Genomic DNA, 18,910 nt, shown 5'->3' on the forward strand with positions numbered 1-18,910 from the left:
ATTCATTTTATAAACCTAGTTTTACCCTAATAATAAAACTCTACAGACAGTACAAAAAATAAAACTATAGATTAGTATCACTCATGAATATAGATGCAAACATCCTTAACAAATATTAGCAAATAGAATTCAGCAATCTATAAAAATAATTAAGTACAATAATCAAGCAGGGTTTCTTTCAGAAATTTAAGGCTGTGTCAATATTTATTTATTTACTTATTTGAGATAGGGTTTTGCACTGTCACCCAGGCTGAGTGCAGTGCTATGCTCACAGCTCACTGTAGCCTCCACCTCTCTCTGTACAAAAAATAAAAACATTTAGCTAGGCATGGTGGAGTGTGACTATAATCCCAGCTACTGAGGAGGCTGAGGTGGGAGGATCATTTGAGCATGGGGGTTGGAGGCTGCAGTGAGCCATAATCATGCCACTGTACTCAGCCTCAGTGACAGAGTGAAGCCCTGTCTCAAAAAGAAAAAGAAAAGAAAAGGAAACAAAAATTGTACAGACCAGAAAGGAAGAAATGAAACTGTTGCAACTTGTGGATGACATGATTGATTTATGTAGAAAATCCCAAGGAATGGACAAAAAATCCTTAAGCTAATGATTGAGCTAAGCAAGGTCACAGGATATAAGATACATGTACAAAATCATCTGTACTTCTATGTACTAGCAATGAACACATGGATATTAAAATAGAAAATGCAGTACCATTTATAATTGCTAAAAAGCTTAAATATTTAGGTGCAAATCTTATGAAACATGTATAGGACTAATATACTGGAAACTACTTGACACTTTAATTGACAATCTGAATAAATGAAGAGACATATTGTGTTCATGGACTGGAAGATTTGACAGTAAAGATATCTGTTCTGTAGAAACTGATCTATACATTTAATATAATTCCTGTCAAAATCCTAGCAATATATTTTTGCAGTTATAGACAACATCATTCTAAAATTAAAATGAAAAGGTACATGAACCAGAATAACCAAAATTATTTCAAAAAAATAAATACAGTTGATCTTTAGTATCTGTGGGGGATTGGTTCCAGGACTTCCTGTGGATAGCAAAAATCTTCAGATGCTCAAGTCCGTTATATAAAATGGCATAGTATTTGTATATAATCTGTGCACCTCCTCCCATATACTTTGAAATCATCTCTAGATTACTTATAATACCTAATATCATGTAAATGCTATGTCAATAGCTGTTTACTGTATTGTTTAGGGAATACTGACAAGAAAAAATGTCTGGTCTGCATGTGTTTAGTATAGGCACAATTTTGTAGTTGAATATTTTTGATCCCTAGTTGGCTGAATTCGTATATAGGAACCCACAGATATGGAGAGTTGACTGTATAATGGGAGGAATCAGGATATCTAATTTCAATATAGCTACAATAATCAAAATTGTGTTGTTGCTAGAGGGATAGAGACGTAAAAAAATGGAACAGAATAGAGAATCCAAATGTAGACTCACTCGAATATACCCAACTGACTTTTTACAAAGGTACAAAAACAATTCAATGGAGGAAAGTTAGCCTTTTCAACTAACAGTGGTAGGGCAATTAGTCATCCACATGCAAAAAATAAAATAAAATAAAATAAGCTACAACTGTTTCATGGTTTATTAAAAAATTACCTCAAAATGAATCGTAAACTTAAATATAAAATGTAAAACTAAAATTTTTATTTGAAAAATATAGGAGCAAATCTTTGAGATCTAAGGCTAGGAAGGAGTTATTAGACTTGACACAAAAAGTATGATCCGTAAAAGGATATTTGATAAATTGGATTTCATTAAATTAAAAACTTGTTTTGTGCAAATGCAAATTTTGATTCAGGGGGTCTATGATTGAACCTAAGATTCTGCACTTACTAAAAGTTTTCAAATGATGCTGAAGCTGCTGGTGTAGGAACCACCCTCTGAATAGCAAAAGACAGACACTCTGGCTTCTTACAGTCCTCAAATTATAGGGACAAATAATTTAATGGATAAATAAATTTTGTTATTTTATAGGGTTCACAATTTGGAGAAGTAGAGGAGATAATTTCAGTTGAAGGAATAATAGAAACACCTCAAAACCCAACTTTATAGCTGCATAAAATAAAAAACAAAATCTTATCTTTTCAAATGTCTTTAATTATCTAATATTCTAATTTTTTTTTTCTAAAAAGAGACAATAAAAGGTTTCTTAATTCAAAGGTATAACTGGATAAGTAGATTTGTTTACAACTATTCTTGTGAAATACTTTTTTAAAAAAAATACGACCAACTTCTTTGAAAATAGCAGACACATACCTCAACTATCACGGGCTAATTTTTGGTGGATAATGTACATAACTAGGCAGAAATAGGCAAGCTGACATTGGTAGATTAACTATCAAATACTCTATCAAAACTCCATTTGTGGCCCTCACTTGTTGATCGATTTCTATTCCCACTTCGTCTTCTACCATCTTTTCAACCTCCTGAGTGACTCCCTTGTCGACTCTGTCTACCTGACCAGCCACCAGATCGACCACCTGACCCGCCTGACCTGCCCGACCAGCCACTTGACCAGTCACTCCTCTGTCTGGGATTAGAGTTGTTTCCATCATAATATTCTTCAGTTTCAGGTAATTTGCCTGGCACTGAGAGTATCCAGTTGGAATCATGCCACTTTGCCTGTAACCTTTCTGACTCAGTTGTAGAAACATCAAAGCAAACACCTATATTTCCTTTCAGGAGACACATGCTGGTAATCCGAGACACTGCATTCTTTCCAGGCACAGGTGACATCCTGTATTTCCTCTAGGCTTTCCAGAGTCATGGTCTTCAAGGGCGATCGAAGATCGTGGTTCAAAGCTTGAAGCACCAGAAATGTGGGCTAAAGTTGTAGCCAATGCATCCACTGACCCTCGCTCTGTCGCCCAGGCTGGAGTGCAGTGGCCCGATCTCGGCTCCGCCTCCCGGGTTCACGCCATTCTCCTGCCTCAGCCTCCCGAGTACAGGACTACAGGCGCCCGCCACCACGCCTGGCTAATTTTTTGTATTTTTGGTAGAGACGGGGTTTCACCGTGTTAGCCTGACCTCGTGATCTCCTGACCTCGTGATCCGCCCACCTTGGCCTCCCAAAGTGCTGGGATTACAGGCGTGAGCCACCGCACCCGGCGCCCCTTTCTCTTCTATCGGTCCCTGAGCTGATGGTCAGAAAAAATCAACAGCAGCATAAGAAACGGAAGTCAGAAACCTGATGATATCCATGCTTTTAGATTTAACCAAATCCATTGTAGAAGGAACACCTACACGTTTAAAAGTAATTGCTGCTTTTTGTTCCACATATCTTAGTTGACCTCTTTCTCTTGGTTGATGAAAACATATACAAATCCCTGTCCAGCTCTACCTGTGCATCCAGAGCGATGGATATAGGACTCAACTTCCTGAGGAGGAGAATGTTGAATCACCAGGTCTACTTCAGGAATGTGCAAACTATGGGCAGCCACATTGGTTGCCACCAAAACTTTAAAACTATCTTCTCTGAAGTCTTTTAGTGTAATTTCTCTTTGTGACTGTGCAATGTCCCCATGTAAACACTGGGCATTCTGTTTTATATGTGGATTCATGGCCATTTCAGTTACATTCTTCTTGTTCTCACAGAAAATAATAGCCCTCCCTTCAGACCCACTGTAGACTTGAAGGACATCTCCAGTAACTGCTGGCCTCTGAGACCAATGACACTGAATGTGTTCCACAGTAGTTGCAGCCTTTTGAGTCATTTTTCCAACAAGGTCAACCTGTTCATATCTGGATTTCATGTAATTTTTTTTGCAACTTTGTATACCCACTGTGGGCAAGCTGCAGAAAAAAGTAAAGTCTGAGGATTGTCTTCAGAATCAGTTTTGTAGGATTCGTGAATCATATATTCAACTTGCTCATCAAAACCGAAATCTAACATTTGATCCACTTCATCAAGCACAACATGGTGCAGTGTAGAAAGATCCAATCAGCCACTCTGCAGACGGTCTTCATATGACCAGGGGTTCCAACCGAGATGTCAATACCATTTTGCATATGATTAATTGGGCTTTGATATGGTGTTCCACCATAAAAACATGCCATGCTGAATTTCCTAGTTTTATCTTTGAAGTCTTTGGCTACTTGGTTTGCCAGTTCCCTAGTTGGAGCCAAAACAAGTACCTTCGGTGAGCAGCTTTTTAAAAATTGTTTCTTAATTTCTTTGGAGTCTTTCAATCAAAGGGATGGCAAAAAAAAAAAAAAAAAAAAAAGTCTTTCCTGTTCCTGTCCATGCTCGAGCTATTAAATCTTTTCCTTCATATACAGGACAAGGTCTTAACTTGAATAGGAAAGAGATATGTTACCCCTCGACCTTTCAGAAACTTTATAGTCTCTTCAGAAATAAAGAAATAAGAGAAGGCTCCTTCTTCCTATTCATGTGTTAAGGTCTCCTCTAGTTTATTATCACTTGATTTATGAGTAGAACTATCTAAGGATGATATTCGCTTTGATTTTTTTTCATATTCATCAATATTTCCATTTGGTAGATCTTTTCTTCTTATGAGATTTAGAGAATTCATCTGAAAGTCTATAAAATCCTTCTTCAGTGTCTCCATTTAGCTTTTCTTTCATTTTAGTTTTTTTTTTTTTTTTTTTTTCTTTTTTGGCCTTGGGAACATCTAGGTCATCTGTAACACCATTTTCTCTTGTTTTTGATTTCTCATCTGAGTCATAATGGTGCCTTGACTTCCTTCTGTCACTCCAGCACTGTGTAATGTGTTTTCAGTTTATCTTGTTTAAATCTTCATAACAACCCTATAAGGGAAGTACGGGTCTATAATCCCTTATCCGAAATTGTGATATCCATAGAGCTCTTATTGATAAGGTCAGAGGGGTAGATTCCGCTTCCTAAGGCTATACAAAATAAGCCTCATTCTTTTGTTGAACGTCAGCCTTCAAATACTGCTACCTTAGCCGCTTCAGCTGATTTCTTTTTTCCAGGTCAAATGTCTCCAGTAAAAATTTTATCTGTGCATTTTCCAGCATCTTGTGATCCTCTGAGTGTTTCAGGAATTTTTCCCTTTGCCCCCCTTTTTATTTTTGGAGGGCAGGGGGGTGGGAGGAGGAAAGATGCCACAACTCCTCTACAGGCTCCTTGAGGTCAGGGACCATTTCTTACTTGGTTTAAGCTCCTTGATGCTCAGCAAAGAGTATGGTACAAATTAAGGTCAATAAATGCCTTTTGCCTCTCCTTCTTCTGGCTCTCAGACTCCTCCAAGGGTATTTCCAGCTCCATAATGTCCCCCCAAGGAGTTTCCCAGGCATTACTGGCCACCACTGCCTCCCTCTGGGCACAGGGGCCACAACCACCTACAGTCAGCAACAGCGTGGAAGGAAGCCGGGCCTAATGCTTTATTCAAATGGTACCGATATTGAAAATGATGAACTATTCTGATGAAAAATGATCAAGTTTCTGCATGAAACCTCATTTTACATTGATTTTATGGCCAAAACATAAGCTTCTGAAATGAATATATCATAATACTTAAGTTACTTTATTTATTTACTATTTATTTATTTATTTTGAGATGGAGTCTTACTCTGTCACCCAGGCTCGAGGGCAGTGGTGCGATCTTGGCTCACTGCAATCTCTGCCTCCTGGGTTCAGGTGGTTCTCCTGCCTCAGCCTCCTGTGTAGCTGGGATTACAGGTGTGTGCCACCAGGCCGAGTTAATTTTTGTGTTTTTAGTAGAGATGGGGTTTCAGCACACTGGTCAGGCTGATCTCACTACTGACCTTGTGATCTGCCTGCCTTGGGCTCCCAAAGTGCTGGAATTACAGGTGTGAGACACCATGCCTCTCCACTTTATTTCTTATTATGGGAATTTGTATTCTCGTATTTTGAATTCATACTTTTTAGCCCTGTGTGAATCCGTGTGTACAATCATCACAGGCTACAAAAAATCCTTAGGGAATTTTGGATTTAAGTGTGTTGTTGCTCTTTAAATTATTAGACAGGGTTCTCCATTCTCAGTTCTAATAGAAATGAAATCTCTAGTTTTATCTCCTAAAATGGCATTTCAAATCAGATATGATGTGTATCCAAATTTATTTCCATATTTTATCCATTATTTCTGTTTTTCTAACAAAATAAAAGAGGATAAACTAGCTTGAAAGTAAGCATACACTGATTCCAGTTTACAAGAAAATAAAATTTCATCAAGAATAAATGAATCCTAAGAAATGAAATAATTTTTTATATCTTAATGATAAGCACTCATTTGACTGGATGTTAGAAATACCGCACAAAAATATTTGCAAGAAAAAAATTTCTCATACGTAATTAATCAGAATTAGGTCAGAAATGATATATTTTCCTTTGTAAGACCGTTTAAAAGGATAAATATAATGTTTTTGTAAGATTGCTATACTCCAGAAAAGGTGTTAAAGTTTACATTGATGATATTCATATAAGTGGGGAAGGCAAGAATACTTTTATCAAACATCATATTGTGGTACAAAGAGCATCAAACTAAAAAGCAAATTTACAGAGGCAAATACACTAGGCAGTGTCCTAGGGTAGAGGAAGCTAGTGACAGGGAATAAGAGCAAATGGGCACTTGGGACCTTACTGGTGTGATGAAAATGTTTTAAAACTGATTTATGGTGATGTTTGTACACGTTGGTAAACTTACTAGAAATCATTGACTTATTCCCTTGAAGTGGATGACTTATGGGCTGTGTTAGTCCATTTTCAGACTGCTGTGAAGACATGCTTGAGACTGGGTAATTTATAAAGAAAAGAGATTTAATTGACTCACAGTTCTGCATGGCATAGGATGCCTCAGGAAACTTACAATCATGGCAGAAGGTGAAACAGGCAACATCTTACATGGCAACAGGCAAGAGAAATGAGTGAGAGCAAGGGAAATGCCAGATGCTTATAAAATTATTAGATCTTGTGGGAACTCACTCATTATCATAAGAACAACATGGGGGAATCCACCCCCATGATTCAATTACCTCCACCTGGTCCCTCCCTTCACACATGGGGATTATAATTCAAGGTGAGATTTGGGTGGGGACACATAATCAAACTATATCAAAGGCTATGTAACATATTCCTCAATGAAGTATTCTTAAGAAAAGAGCATTTTGGCCAAGCAAGGTACCTCATGTCTCAATCCCAGCACTTTGGGAGGTTGAGGCAGGCAGATCACTTAAAGCCAGGAGTTTGAAACCACCCTGGCCAATATGGAGAAACCTCATCTCTACAAAAATTACAAAGAAATTAGCTGGGTATGGTGGTATCTAATCCCAGCAATTTGGGAGGCTGAGGCACGAGAATAGTTTGAACCCTGGAGGCTGAGGTTGCAGTGAGCACCACTGCACTCCAGCCTGGGTGACAGAGCAAGACTTTGTCTCAAAAAAAAAAAAAAAAAAAAAAAAGCATTTTACTGACATTCAGGAGACCATGAAAGACAGCACTTGTTCTGCCACTAAATAGCTGTATGACCCTGTATAAACAAGGAGTGTATTCATTAAAGATCTTTGTTTCATTATCTATAAAGAATTGGGCTAAATAAACCCCAATGTATCTCTTATCTCTTCCTATTCCAAAATTCTGTGACTATTTTGGCAAAGTAACCTCAATGAAAGCACTTTTTTCCTTGAAAAATATCTAAGTATAAAATCTCTTCTGAAAAAAATTAAAATCACAAAACCTTCTTTAAAAACTTCCCCAAAGAAATTGTGGATCCAAGACACTTCAAAAGAAACTTTATTTATCAATAAAGCATTGTTGTTGAGGGAATATTTGTATCCTTCCAAAACATATGAAATCTAAGCCACTACACAGCCTATAATGAAAATGTCTGAGGTGGGAAGATATAACAAGAAAGAAAAGAAAGCAGATTTTAAACCAATGTTTATGTGTTTCATAGACCTTTGTGAACTAGAATGAAACCTATAAGGATGATTTAATGAAGCGCATATACTTCTAATTTATATCCTCTTTCAATAGGAAACAGTTATTAAGCTTGAATACAGGTAAGAGACCACGTAATATCCTGTAGATATGGGTATATACAGATACGTACATGTCTTATATATTTGCGTGTGCATGTTTGTATATATAATGCAGTGTTAACTCTTTTCTGGTGATAGAAAGAATACATTACTGCTTCATTTTGCTATTGAAATATATCTAAAGAACATGGACCAAGAAGTGCCTTAGGTTATAGAAAATTAAGGATGACTTCTACATGACGATAATGTTAGTAATTTTAACTCTTGTGAAAGAAATCATTTAACTCCATAGAGCCTACATGGATAGCATTATTCAAATCAATGGAATTTTCTTCTCAGTTTTTTTCATGCAAAATAAGGGACATTCTTTAGAAAATTCTGTGATAATTCTCATCTAGAAAATAATTTGATAAGTTTAATATTTATGCCTTAAAAACATAACATCTGGCATATTATACTCTGGTAGTTTGTATTCTTGTCAGTGAAGCTAAGCTGGGAATTAATTACATTTTCCCTAAGTCTCTCTCTTGTATCTTTTCAGATTGAAGTCATCCAGGAAAGGAAGTTACATGCTATTTAGAAAGTGTAAAAAGCAATGGCCATAACCATTTGAAAATCTTCTCATTGGCAGAATCAGAGACAGACAGAAGAAGGGTACCAGACAGGGGCCAGCTTGTCATCACGCCTTTCTGCTCCACATCTAGCTTTTCTGACTACTGTTATTGTTGACCAACAGAGCCTCTGATCCATCCCAGATGCTTGGCTATGGGCACACAGAGGTCGTGGTTATTCAGAGGCAACAGCTTTTCATAGACCTCTCCACAGATTTCCCCTTTGTGGTCCTACTTTGTTGGCTAGACATCCTCCGTTTCTCAAGGGGACTGAGTGGTAACTCTGTCTCTGATCCTCAAACTTCTCTTCAAGTCCTCTTCTTCTCCAGCTGTCTCCACAATTCTAAATGAAATATCTTATCCCACAACACCCATAGTGTTTTTGCTCCTTGGACTAAACCTTAATAGATACAAATTCCTAACCAACGGAAGAGAAAACCTAACTAAAATAGTGAAGAAAAATATGAAGATTTTAATTAATTCAAAAACCCAGAAATATTTATGGATGAAAGTGGTGGAAGGTAGTCCAATCACAGAATCTCTCTTATCCAGTAAAATGAAGAAAGAGAACAGTCATAGATTCACTAGCAACAACCAAATAAGGAAAGGGTCCAGTCTCATGCAAAAACTTCTAAGAGTGGTGGCCACCAAACAGAAACAAAACATTCATCCACTTCTGTAAGCAGTTGCCCAGAAAGAAGATGAGTTGAAAAAAACCTGAGAATTCTGGCTATGAATGGATTCCATTTTGCCAAGAGATGGTTTAAAGTAATGATTCTCAAAATGAAGTCTGCAAGCAGTTTCAGGGGATCTGTGGTCAAAACCCATCTTACAAACAGTTTCAGGGGGTCTGTATGGCCAAAACTATTTTAATGACTATATTAAGGTTTTATTTGTCATTTTCACCATGTTAACATTTTTTCTAAAGGTACTAAAGCAATGGTGGATAAAACTGCTGGCAGTTTAACAAGAATCAAGGCAGTGGCACCACATTTTCTTGGTAGCCACTGTATATCTAATCACCGCACATATAGAGTAAAAAATAAACCAACAATTTCACTTAAGAATGTCTTTGATGAAGGTGTGTATTATGGTTATCCCCATTTTACAGATGAGAAAATTGAGATGTACAGATGTTAAGTATCTGTTTCAAGGTCAAACAGCCAATAAGTGGTAGAACTGGAATTCCAATCTGGGCAGTATGGCACTAGAAAAAAAATAGACAGACAATTCGATTTATTCATTCACTGTATTTTTATTGAGTACTTAATATGAGGCAGATTCTACTCCAGGGACTGGAGATACAAAATAATTATCCATCTGTCCACCCAAACATCCATTCATTATTCTCTCTGCGTATGTGCATAGAGACCTATGGTAATTTCTGGGTAGTATAATTTTAGGTTAGAAGCCTCTCTCTTCTTGGTAGCTTTTGTACTGCTTGAATTTTACAAATAATGAGCAAATGCTATTTTTATTAAAAACAATAAAGTAGTTATTCTTAAGACAAAACTGAACACAACTGATTTCTCTTTTGAAGAAAATACAAAGTAAAATTTCAAGTCTTAAACTTAAAGGAGTATGAAAAGACTGCTCTGTTCTTTCTTCCACTTTTAAGTATTCTTTCTCCCCACTACTTACATAGCAACAGAATATAGTATGTGGAAAATTCTTTTCTAAAACTGATTTAGAAGACAAAGTCTCCAAAATCTTCCCATCCCACACAGAAGATACTAAAGCAATTCTTTTTAAAATACATTATTACAAAGATTCTTTAGAAAAAATTAACTGAAAATTCTAGTGGTATTATTGAATCTCAAATAAAAAGAAAGCTAATGATGAAGTTATACATAGAACATCACTCATATGCACACTTTTCAGAAATTAGACACTTGCCTTCAGAGGAAATGAGTTCTGTGAAAGTGAAAATGGCATATTCAACTAGTCTTCTTATTCCTGGGGAGAGAATAGCATACGCATTTTAACAACATCAGGAATACAGAAAAGTATGCGTCCTAATAAAATCTACATGTTTCTTTGTAACATGATTGATAGTGCTTTTTCAATTGATGGAATTACTAAGATATTTGAATTTAAAATTTTTCTCAGTTTTGGTTTTAATTCACATTCACTGTGCATATAATGGATAGGACAATCATATGCACTAATGTATATTTTAATTTTATAGGGTGAAAATTTGTAATGCTCCAAAGCTTTTGTTTTCAAAACTTTTGGACCAGTACAGGGTGCTTTTTTTCTTTTCTCTACCAAAACTTGTTAGGGTTTCAGAATAAATTGGCCTTCCTAATGTGGAAGTCTAGGAATCTGGGTATCCAGCTTCTTAGAACCAATAATTCCCTTTATTATAAAAGTATTCGAGGAACATTAAACGCACTGATTGAGCCTATTTGTTCTTCCAGGATCCAGACCTCTAATCTTTATTCTTTAGACGTGTTGTTTCCAAATGCCAGTCTTAGATTGGTGCTGAACTGACCACATACAAATACAAGCAGAGCTTATTAGAAAGATACATTTATAGTCTCTACTTTGAGAGATTTTGACTTAGTATTTTAGAATTGGAAGCCAAAGTTTATATTTGTGAAGAGTTCTCCAGATGATTTTCATATATAGCCAGATTTGAGAACCACTTGACTTAGAATATCCTAAAAAATGATGACAGAGCTGTGATGTCACATGGAAGCAAGCACTTCCTTGGTTAATTTACTGACACCCCAAAAAAGGACATGGAGAAATATCTTGCTAGATTTCCATATTCTCCTGTTTCCCAAGTTTTAGTCAGAATTACAACTAAAGAAGCCAATAAGCATTTGTGTTAGCTGAAACACTTAAAAACTATTAAAATATCAAAACTTCAGGGGAAAGAAACATTTATCATGAAGCTAAAGAAGTTTAAGTTCCACAACCAATCACATGCATGGGCAATTCTGAATGCTGATTATTGTTGAAAGTGGCAGTGCCCTGAGTGAAGACTGGAAGCCAGGTTGCAATCAGAATGCATTCTTTGTAACTGTATCTGGGAAATGGCCTAAAGAGATCTCAGACAAAATGTGTCTGAATCTCCAAGGCACCAATGCACTTATTATTGTTTTTATTGTAAATAAATATTCATTTTTTATCTAATTTTGTATTCATGATTTGCATACTTTTTCTTACAGTTGTCTTTCCCAAACAAACACTATTCAAGTCCTATATAACCTGGATCCACCCATGTATCAATGGTCAGTATTAAGGATTCAGTGCAGAAATATCAGGGCTATTTAGAGATATTCCACTGGGAAAAGATTACACGTGAGATCACTTGATAATACACATTAGCAGATATTCTTTGAAGAATCCTCTAAGAAGAATTTGGGTAGAGGGTGCAAAGGTCTTGTAGAAAGAAAGAGCATGACATATTCAAGGAAATAAAATTAATAGGTTAGAAACTGAAGCAAATAGTTCAAGGGGAGGTTGAGGAGAGATGAAACCACAGGAGTCAACCACTTAAGCCACATTAAGGAGTTTCAACCTTGTCCTTAAGGGGAAAGGAACTACCAAAGTGTTCTAAGCACAAAGTTGACAGGAGAAAAATTATATTTTTGCAAATTTATTCTGGGCTGTGATGTGTAGATCAGAGGGTTATCTTAGTCCACTTTTGCTGCCGTAACAAAATACTACAAACTGAATAATTTACAAATTATTCAGTCTTGAATAATTGGTCTCCTGGTTCTGGAGGCTAGGAAGTTCAAGATCAAGGTTCTAGCATTAGTGTCTGGTGAGGGGTGCTCTCTGCTTCCAAGATACTGTCCCATTGCTGCAGCCTCCCGAGGGACAAACACTGTGTCCTTTCATAGCAAAAGTGACAGGCAAGAGGGTGCTCTCTTCAACCTTGAGCCCATTTATAAGGGTGCTAATCCTGATAGTGACTGGAGACAGACAAATTCCTTAGGCAGACAGGGACAATCCCCACTGTAACCCAACCTTCAAGCCAAGGACAGTCTAAAACCTGAAAACCAAACTGCTAATTCTGGATAGAGTCCATGACAGGAGTGGGAACTTCCATCCCTGTCTTGCCCACTCTCTCGATTGGTTCCTTCTGAATGATGCCTTTTCAATCCAAAGGTACTTTTTCCAAGACCACTCATGGACAAATCAGCATGCATTCCCCTATTTTAAGCCCATAAAAACCCCAGACTCAGCCTCACAGACAGCAACCCACTTTTGGGTCTCCCTCCCACTGAGAGCTTTCTTTCTGTGGCTCAATAAAGGTCTACTCTGCCTTACTCACTCTCCAGTGTTCATGTACCTTATTCCTCTTGGTTGTGGGACAAGAATCTGGAATTCACTGAAATGCAGGAATGGAAACCATGCTGAGCGGTGGGCAGTGGGAATAAAAAATCTATAACTCTCTCTCCTTCTCATGAACAATGGGAGAGAAGAAGTGAAGCTGCTGGGCACAAAACTCCCTCCTACTCACCAAGGTATGGGAGTGAAGAGGCGAAGCCACTGGTGCCACTCCCTCCTGCTTGCTGAACTATGGGAGTAAAAAAGCTGCAACAGTCCCATTCATGAGGGCAGAATCCACAGGTCTAATCACCTTTCACAAATCATACTTCTTAATACTATTGCATTGGGCATTAAGTTACAACATGAGTTTTGGAGAAGACATCTGATTTAAACCATAGCATTCCACTCTTGGATCCTCAAAATTCATGTTTTTCTCACATACAAAATACATCATTCCATCTCAATAGCCCCTAAAAGTCTTAACTTGTTTCAGAATCAACTTTAAAGTCTAAGTCCAAAGTCTTATCTAAATATCATGTAAATCAGATATGAGTGAGCCTCAAGGTATGAGTCATCTCAGGCAAATTACTCTTTAGCTATGAGCCTGTGAAATCAAACAAATTATCTATTTCCCAAATACAATGGTGGGATAGGCCTGACACAGACATTTTCATCTCAAAAGGGAGAAATAGGCAAGAAGAAAGAAGTAATACGTTTCAAGTAAGTCCAACACCAAAAAGGGAAAACAACATTGAATATCAAGGCTTGAGAATAATCTTCTTCAGCTCTATCTCCTGTCTTATAGACATACTGAGACTGAAGTTGGGCTCCAAAGGCCCTGTTGGATCCCACCCCCATGACTTTGCTGGGTGCTGCTCATGTAGCAGTTCTTACAAGTTGGAGTCAGGTGCCTGCAAGCTGGGATTGCACTCTGGCAGTTCTAGAGTTCTGGAGTTTCAGGACAGCCTTACTCCCACAGCTTCATGAGACATTGCCTGAGTAGAGGCTCTGTGGTGACCCCACCTTCACAGATCTGCTAGGCATTGCCCTGGTGGGGACTTTTTGCAGTGGCCCCACCCCATGACTCTGCTAGGCATTGCTCTACTGGAGACTTTCTGCAGCCACCCTGCTCCTGTGGCATTTCTTTGCCTGGCCTCCTGAGACTCTCTGAGTCATCCTTTGAAATCTAGGTGGAGGTAGCAATGCCTCCACAACTTGTGTACTTTGCATGCTTGCAGTCTTAGCACCACTTCAATGATGAATGTTGATACCTTTTAATCCCACAGTTGGGAGCAGTTCACTAGAGTATGGGGGAAGAGAGACTTGAGGTGGCCCTGGGCAGCAAGCCCTAAGGTTCCACAGGTGCCCTGGGCCCCTCCTTTGAAACTTCTGCCTTCAAGGCTCTGTCATTCCTGGCCTATGATGGGAGTGGCAGTCTCAAAGATCTCCAAAATGCCTTCAGAATGATTCTTCCATTGTTTTGATCAACAGCACCTGGCTTCCCTCTATTCATACTAATATTTTTATCAATGAGTAGCTTGGCCACACCCTCAGTTTTCCCTCTTTAACCATACTTTCGTTCTTTATATAACCAAGTTGAAAGTTTTCCAGATCTTCGGTGGCTCAAGCCTGTAATCCCAGCACTTTGGGAGGCCGAGACGGGCGGATCACGAGGTCGGGAGATCGAGACCATCCTGGCTAACATGGTGAAACCCCGTCTCTACTAAAAAAATACAAAAAAACTAGCCGGGCGAGGTGGCGGGCGCCTGTAGTCCCAGCTACTGGGGAGGCTGAGGCAGGAGAATGGCGTAAACCCGGGAGGCGGAGCTTGCAGTGAGCTGAGATCCGGCCACTGCACTCCAGCCTGGGCGGCAGAGCGAGACTCCATCTCAAAAAAAAAAAAAAAAAAAAAAAAAGAAAGTTTTCCAGATCTTTACCTTCTGCTCTAGTTTTGATTGTAAATTCCATCTTGAGCTTGAGCTATTTTTTCTCTTCTCACACTTTACTATAAGTGGTTAAGAAAAACCATGCACCACCCTGAACACTTTGCCTAGAGATTTCTTCCACCAAATGTCTTAGTTCATGGCCCTTAAATTTTGCCTTCCACAAAGGATTAGGACATGAACATAATTCAGCCAGTTTTTTGCCACTCTGTAACAAAGATGACCTTTCCTTCAGTTTCCAATAAGATATGCCTTATTTCCATCTAAGATGTCTTCAAAATGCTCTTTTCTCTCCACATTTCTACCCACAGTCTGTTCATGACCACTTAGATAATATCTAACACTGAAGCTCTTATACTGCTTTTCTCTTCTGAGCCCTCACCAGAATTGCCCTTAATGCTCCATTCACAGCAATCTAGGCTTTTTCTAGCATGCACTTAAAAGCTGGTCAAGCCTCTACCCATTATCTAGTTCCAAAGCTGTTTCCATATTTTCGGGTATTTGTTATAACAATATCTTACTTATGGTACCAACTTGTAAGCCAAAAATAAAATCCTAGCCCTCAACCAAATGACTGGACCCTCTTTGGGCCAAAGAGACCCCCAGAGAAATCTGAAAAACTAAATTCTCAGCCATGACAAAAAGGGAGGTCAGGCACTCCTTGTTATACTCTCTTCCTGTTGGAGTTTAGGAACAACTGACCAGCATTGACATTAAAATAGAGATCATAAGCCTGGTCTCTTTGAGGCAATAAGATATTAAATTCCTGGTACAGCATTACATGACAGATAGCAGACCCTGAAGGAAATCAGAATACTTTACTCGAAAATACATTTCTGTGACATAATTTAAAATGGCCCTGCAAAGTTGCCTTTGGTGGGGGAAATTTGCACCAGCAGACAATCTCCATTAATGCAGCCAGGCCTTTCCCTGATTTAGGAAAGATTAACTAAGAGTCTGACACCTTTTAAGGTCCAAAAGAGACATTTACATCTGTTCTATCTGATGTCTGTTACCTATAAGGCTTCATCTGTATAACAAGAACTTTGGTCTCCACAACTCCCCTTACCTTAACTCGAGAATGTCTTTCTACTGACTTCAAGTTTTTAGACAAAGTTTTACTCCTTTCAACCAATTGCCAGTCAGAAAATCCTTGAATCTACCTATGACCTGTAAGCCCTGGCACTGAGATGTCCTGCCTTTCTGGGCCAAACCAAATCAATACCTTACATGTATTGATTTATATCTTTGTCTGTGACTTCTGTCTCTCTAAAATCTGTAAAACCGAACTGTAACTTCACCACCTTGGGCACACTTTCTCAGGATTTCTTGAAACTGTTCCCTAGGACATGGTCACTCATATTAGCTCAGAATAAACCTCTTTAAATATTTTACATAGCTTGGTTTTATTGTCAACAAATTTCCATCTTAGTTATTTGTGTTGCTTTAATAAAATAAATACCTGAGACTGGATAAAGAACAGAAATGTATTGCTCACTGTTCTGGAGGCTGGAAAGTTCAAGATCAAGGCTCTGGCAGGATTGGTGTCTGCTGGAGGCTACACTAGGCTTCTGAGAGAAGTTCCAGCTGGGCTTACTGGGTGGAGTAGGGGCTCAGAAAGCTGTGAAACTTACTCCTTTCCTGCATCAGGACTTACTTTGGTCCTGGATGAATAATATTGAAGATATATGCTGAAAATATTCCTAACATCAGAATTTGTGCCTCTGTTTTCTTCCCCAAGAAAGCTATAAACAGAGAACATTTTGTTGTAAGCTTCCCTGTGTCCTCTCCCTCTCTCCCTTCCCCCTCCCCTGAAACTAAAAGAAATGTTAAAAGTCCGTTTTTCTGTGATCAGCAGACCTTATCTATGCTCCCAATTCCAATTCCTTGTAAACACAGTTTGTAAAGTCCTGTGAGATCCTGTCTCCTTTGCCATGCCGCTGCAAGGTTATAAAGTAAATAAAACTTAAGTTACAATTCAAGATCTGAGATATGTTAATTGTCTTTGTTTCTCCTCTGGTAACATCTTCCTGCCACATGCAAGTATTTCCCGCCTTAAAGAGTTTAAAAGGTAATTGAAAAATCTAACACTGGCTACCGGCTTTGGACCCCTTCCACGCTGCGGAAGCTTTGTACTGTCACTCTGCTCAATAAAATCTACAGCTTTTTTTCTCTTGTTCCGATCCATGTCTTTCTCTTATTGCGGGCTGCCGCTAAGGCAAGAACCTTTGGCGTTACACTTCCAAGATGGCACCTTGTTGCTACATCCTCCGGTGGGGTGAATAATATCTTCTTACATGGCCGAAGGGAGGGAATGGCAAGAGGGCACTCCTTTCAACTCTGAGTTCTTTTATAAAGTTGCATAAGGGCAGAGCCTTCATGATTTATTCACCTTCCAAAGGTTACTACTGTTGTTGTATTGGGGTTTAAGTTTCAACATGAGTTTTGAAGGGGACACCATTATTTTCAAACCAGAGCAAGGGGTTCAAACCTAGAGGCCAGAGGACCACTATGGAGGTCATGGAGAGAGAATGGTGATGAGGATGGATGAGAAATAGTGGCTATAGTGAGATATTGGTATATCAAGACATATCTAGGTTGTAGGATTTGGTCACTGCTTTGATGTGAGTTGGGGCAGAGGAAGAGGAGTTAAGAATGTAGACCAAGTATCTGGCTTGGGCAACTGAATGATGATGGGTATTATTTTCAGAGACAGGAAACACAGAAGAGAAGCAAGTTTGGGAGGATGGGATAATGGGTTCAGGAGAAGATAATACATTCAGTGTTGTCAAGCTAAAATTGTGGTGAAATTGAATGTCCAATTTTAGAAATTCAGTAGCAGGAGACTGGGCTTGGGACATGGGGCTCAGGAGATACTTTTTCTGGAATATATATTTCAGTAAATATTTGGGTATATATTTGAAATAAAACTGAATCAGGAGTTTGTGTGAAACGAGAAGAGGGTACTAAGGAACATGGACATTTAAAGAATGGGCAGAGATAAAGGAGACAATAAAGGAGGCTGAGAAAAAGTGAGCCAAAGAGGTAGGAGGATTGTTAGGAATGTGTTACGTCATAAAAGTCAAGGACAGAGTAGAACAGTGTCAAATGCTGCTTAGATATCAGGTAGGATAAGAACTGAAAAGCTCATTGATCCCTGAAAGAGCAGGGAATAAAAGATAAGCAAACAGGCTACTGCAATGGAATCGATGCAAAGATGAACATACAGATTCTTTACTACCAGGGGCCCATACTGGGACAGTGGCTGATGAAACCTACATTGAAAAGCACTTGGAAGGTTTTAAAAGGAAACCATGAGCTTTCGTCACTGATTGCCAAGTACTTTAATCAAATAGCCTGTGTTTTATCTGACAGTTTCAATTTTATAAAATCCTCTCTTGTTACATTTGTTTGTATTTGTCAGAACTAATCATCAGATGTTTTTGTTCAAGGAAATATGGTGCTTGTATATTTTAGGAATAGACATGATTAGAACAAGAGATACAACTCATCCTGTTTTCTACCTTCTTGTACTTAAATGGCTTAGACAAGAACATACATGGGTTGCATCTAGAATTCTCTGTCTTCTACTTCTCTCAGGACTCCTTTATTCAGGCCTCTATACCTCAAGTCTTCTGCACCAGTATGATGTGTGAGATTTTAGGGAAAGCTAATATACCATGAATAGAGTAGATGATTGTTCATTGCTGTATTCACAGTGCCTGACACAGGTCTGACATATAGTAGGCACTTAATAAATGTTCATTCAATTAATGAATAAAGAAAAATGGGAAAATAAATTTTAATTTTTGTGTCTAACAAAAAAGGGCAAAAATAAACAAAACAACAAAAGCAGAAGATATCTTTTGGGTGCTTATTGTTTTCCTGACCAGTTTAAGAAATTTATGAGCTGTTTGAGAACTCAATCATATATCTAAAATGAACAACAAAAGTCTTTTTTTTCCTTCTATTTTCTTCCTTTTTTTTTTTTGAGACAGAGTCTCTTTCTGTTGCCCAGGCTGGAGTGCAGTGGCACAATC

The 18,910-nt window shown here is 38.3% G+C and overlaps 1 protein-coding gene and 1 pseudogene across 1 annotated transcript in view; both read right to left on the reverse strand.

Annotated features, from left to right (window-relative positions):
- LOC105499004 (G protein-coupled receptor 149) overlaps window positions 1–18,910 on the reverse strand; it is a 90,604-nt gene that overhangs the window by 18,374 nt on the left and 53,320 nt on the right. The window lies entirely within an intron of this gene.
- Window positions 2,381–5,326, reverse strand: LOC105499027 (ATP-dependent RNA helicase DDX50-like; annotated as a pseudogene).

The sequence above is a fragment of the Macaca nemestrina genome, chromosome 2 (genome assembly GCF_043159975.1).
Source record: "Macaca nemestrina isolate mMacNem1 chromosome 2, mMacNem.hap1, whole genome shotgun sequence".
NCBI classification, from domain to species: domain Eukaryota; kingdom Metazoa; phylum Chordata; class Mammalia; order Primates; family Cercopithecidae; genus Macaca; species Macaca nemestrina.